We start from the raw sequence: 4,112 nt of genomic DNA, 5'->3' as shown, positions 1-4,112 counted from the left end.
CCAAACAGCTGCAAGCTCTTTACTAAATAAATAAATAAAATTGTGCGTCAGTGAATGTGAAAATAAAGAGAGAGTCTCTGAAACACAGACTTCAATAGTGTTAAAATCCCAGCACATGAGCTGCTGATATATGTTACATGAATGTGTGTGTGTTCATAATATGAAATTCCTTTTCATAACCCTGCTGGTTTCTCACAAACTATCATTCCCTGCTGATTCACAAGAACAACATTTGTATGTATTTGCATCATGTATGTGTCTTTTATTCCCAAAAAGATCCGGCAAACTGGCTTTACTTTGTTTGAGTCATCAGGTTTGTCTGGTATTGCAGATGCAGATGGTGAGTCAGGTTAATAACTGGCCATTTGTGAGCAAAAATCCCTGATTTCCACATGCATATTGGGTATTGGGATGCCTAAATCAGGTGCAAACAAAGTTGTTGCACATGCCTAATTTTGAAAATCTGGCCCATAATTTAGGGTTGTTTTAGACAAGTACAATTTTCCATTACAGAAGTTAACATATTCCACAGATAAATTTGGGTTGCCATCTCTCACAGATGAGGATATGAGCTATGAAAATCTTTTCACTTGTCTATCCCCACATCAAAGCAGCCATGGGAATGAATTCCCAGTATGGTCCATGCTAAGGTCAAAAATATTCCGGTAAGGTGCTTGTGTGTTTTTTCTCTCTCTAAAATTAGGGTTTTCCCAGTATTACTGGAAAGACACTTCTCAACTGTAATTAAACAGATGTCCAGCCTTACTCCATTACTTTCTATGACAGTGATTGTCAGTGATTGCATTTCGGTCAAAAGCACTCATCCTATTCCACTCTGCTGCTGCTTTCTAAAGCCATGTCTACAGTAGTGAGCTTACAGCGGCACAGCTGTATCAATGCAGCTGCGCCACTGTAAGATCGCTCATGATCCACTCTGTGCTGACGGGAGAGAGCTCTCCCATTGACATAATAAAATCACCTCCAGGAGGGGCGATAGCTACGTCGGTGGGAGAAGCTCTCCTGCTCACATAGCGCTGTGCATACTACCACTTATGCCAGCAAAACTTATGTCACTTAACAAGGTGTTTCACACTGTGACAAGGTGAACCAACCCCACACCGGGCCAACAGGGCCTGACCAATCACTGTGGGCCTAGGAGACCATGCCCCTTTGACTCTGCTCCACATGCTCTAGCTGGAAGGGACAAATAAAAGGAGGCAGCCCAGCTCAGTCTGGAACCGTGGACGTGGACTACGCTTCAGACAATCAGCTGAGTGCAAAGACTGACTGGGATGCTGAGCTGCTGCCAGCCCAGGAGATGCCTGGAGATGCCTGAGATGAGCCTTGCAGTAGGAAGTAACCCAGAAACGTATAAGAAGACAATGCTTAAATTTAAAGCCTTAACTGGGAATTTCCTGGCTTCATAGGGCCCTGAATCAGAACCCAGTAGAGTAGCGTGGGCCTGCGTTCCCCTCCCCTCCCCCTTGTCACTAGGTGTGGTTACTGTTTGCTTTGCTCTGCCCTGCTAGGGGGCTACAGACTGATTGTTTGTTCTGCCATGCCCAGAGAATCAGAACCCCCAACTGCTAGTGCTTGCACCAGCCAGGAGGCTCAAGGGCCAGAGGCTGTTTGTTTGCTCGGCCCCACCAGGGGACCTGAGCCTTCCTTGTTGCAATTACCTGATCCCACAGGGAGTTCCAATGACTGTGTGATGGGGTGTACAAATCCCGCACTGGGCCAATAGGGGCAGCGCCTCTCGACACGCAGGGTCCCCCATGACACACACCCCTGAGCAACATGAGTGGTAGTGTAGACATGGCCTTAGTAATCTATTTCTGATAGTATGGGTGATTTTGGATGGATCCTTCACTTTGTCTTGTAAATACAGCGTATCATTCATGTTTCAGTCTCATGTAATTAATGTTTGTAAGTTGCTTGGAAGATGAAATGAGCTGTCACTGTTAGGTGCTATTACAATGATGATCAGTAAAGTCCACATGCAGGCAATGTCTCATTAAGGAAAATAAAGGTTTTGTATCATGATGCATTACCATGCTCTGTGTATTGGATGGTTAGTACTAGAATACAACTGGCAGCATGCCTGACAAACTGATATAATACTGGTTTGCCGAATGGGCAACCAGCTGCCTTGCTAACTCCTGAAGAGATATTCAAACTGTGGATTTTTTTAAAAATGATTTTGGATGTGCCATTGGATTTGCGTAAGTTATTTACATGAGGAATTATAGCTATCCCCTTAAGCACTGTTGTTGTAGCCACGTTGTCCCAGGATATCAAGAGAAACAAGGGGAGTGAAGTAATATCTTGTATTGGACCAGCTTCTTTCTGTTGGTGACAGAGATAGGGTGACCAGATGTCCCGATTTTATAGGGACAGTCCAAATTTTGGGGTCTTTTTCTTATATAGACTCCTATTACCCCCCACCCCCATCCTGATTTTTCACACTTGCTGTCTGGTCACCTTAGAGAGAGAACATCTTTGAGCTTGATTGTTTGAGCAGGTACCTCCCCAGGGACTGGAGACAGGGCCCTATGAAGCCAGGAAATTCCCAGTTAAGGCTTTAAATTTAAGCATTGTCTTCTTATACGTTTCTGGGTTAGCTCCTGGAGAAGAGCTCTGCATAATCTTGAAAGCATTGACCCTCTCACCAACAGAAGATGGTCCAATAACAGATATTACTTTACCCACCGTGTCGATCTCAACTATCCCAGTGATGTGCCTGTAGTGTGATCAGCAAACTCTTCTGTGACTTCTAAGTCCAGACCAGGCTTTAGGGAGATCCTGTGTGCCACTAGGTGGATCACAACTGGGAACTAGAGTCAGAAATCTACACAGTTTTGTCCTTGTCTAGTGGCTTCAATAAAGAATCCCCTGTATAAAAGAAGATGTAAGCCCTGTGGCCTGAAGCTTTAGAGGGTAAGGAGCTCTCTGATCTCTGTTGGTCACCGGGGAAGAATGCATACAGAGCTGCATCATCTGCATAAAACTACCCAGGACACCACATGAACAGAAGCTCTAAAGGAGAAGGAGCTTTGGGCTAGATTTACAAAGGGGACTTAGTCATTCAACATTCAGCATTGTAATACCTATCTCCTACGCATCCTGCCACCTGGTGGAATTCATAACCCTGAGTTAGGCACCCAGGTGCCCCATATATTGTATGGGGAGAGTTAGGTACCTAAGAAAGGGATTCAAAAAAGCCAGCATGCTAAGTGGGAAGCTGCCTAAGCTAACCAGTAGGACATGCCAATGAGAAAGGTAGAGCCAGATCCCCACCCCGAAAGGTACTTAGCTGCCTAACTCCTCTCTGGATTCCCTCTGTGAATCCCCTCTTGGAGTTAGGGGCCTAAGCCAGGTCAGCACTTTCTCTCAAATATATATGAGAGAGAGATAGAGACAGACAGACACACCTCATTATAGCCAATTGGTTAGGACATTCCCCTGGTATGTGTGGGGGAGTCAGGTTCAGGTCCCTGCTCCAAGTCAGGCACAGCTGGGATTTGAAAACATCTCAGGGGAGTGCCCTAACCACTGGGCCATTGGCTGTGGTAGTATAGACAGTCAGCCAGTCTGAAAAAGTCTCCTTCCTGGCTATCTTTTGTGGGGTGTGTGGGGGAGATGGGAGAGGGAGTGTAGCTGTGCTAGGAACACACCTACTGGATCAGGATGCACAGGCAAGATAGGGAATCCCTAGTCTGAGAATCCCTCCAGGGCTTACATGCCAAGCAGCTCGGGGCTATCAAGACTAAGGGTGGGTCTATATCTGAGCTGGGAGGTGGGATTCCCAGCTCACGTACATGTACTTGTGCTAGCCATGCTCAAGCTGGCACCTAAAAATAGCAGTGTCAGCAGCAGCACAGGCAGCAGCTTAGGCGAGCTGCCTGAATACGTAGCCAAGAGGTCTGTACTTGAGGTGACTAGCCGGAGCTGCTGCCCAGTCTGCTGTGGACACACTGCTATTTTTAGGTGCTAGGTGGAGCACAGCTAGTGTGGGTACTTCTGCGTGAGCTAGGAATCACACCTCCCTGCTCAAATGTAGACATACCTTTAGGCGATTTTGCACATGCCCACCAGCAGAAACTTAGGCACCT

Source organism: Trachemys scripta, chromosome 2 (genome assembly GCF_013100865.1).
Source record: "Trachemys scripta elegans isolate TJP31775 chromosome 2, CAS_Tse_1.0, whole genome shotgun sequence".
Taxonomy (NCBI): Eukaryota; Metazoa; Chordata; order Testudines; family Emydidae; genus Trachemys; species Trachemys scripta.
The sequence above is the reverse complement of the archived record's forward strand: the minus strand, read 5'-3'. Positions refer to the sequence as shown.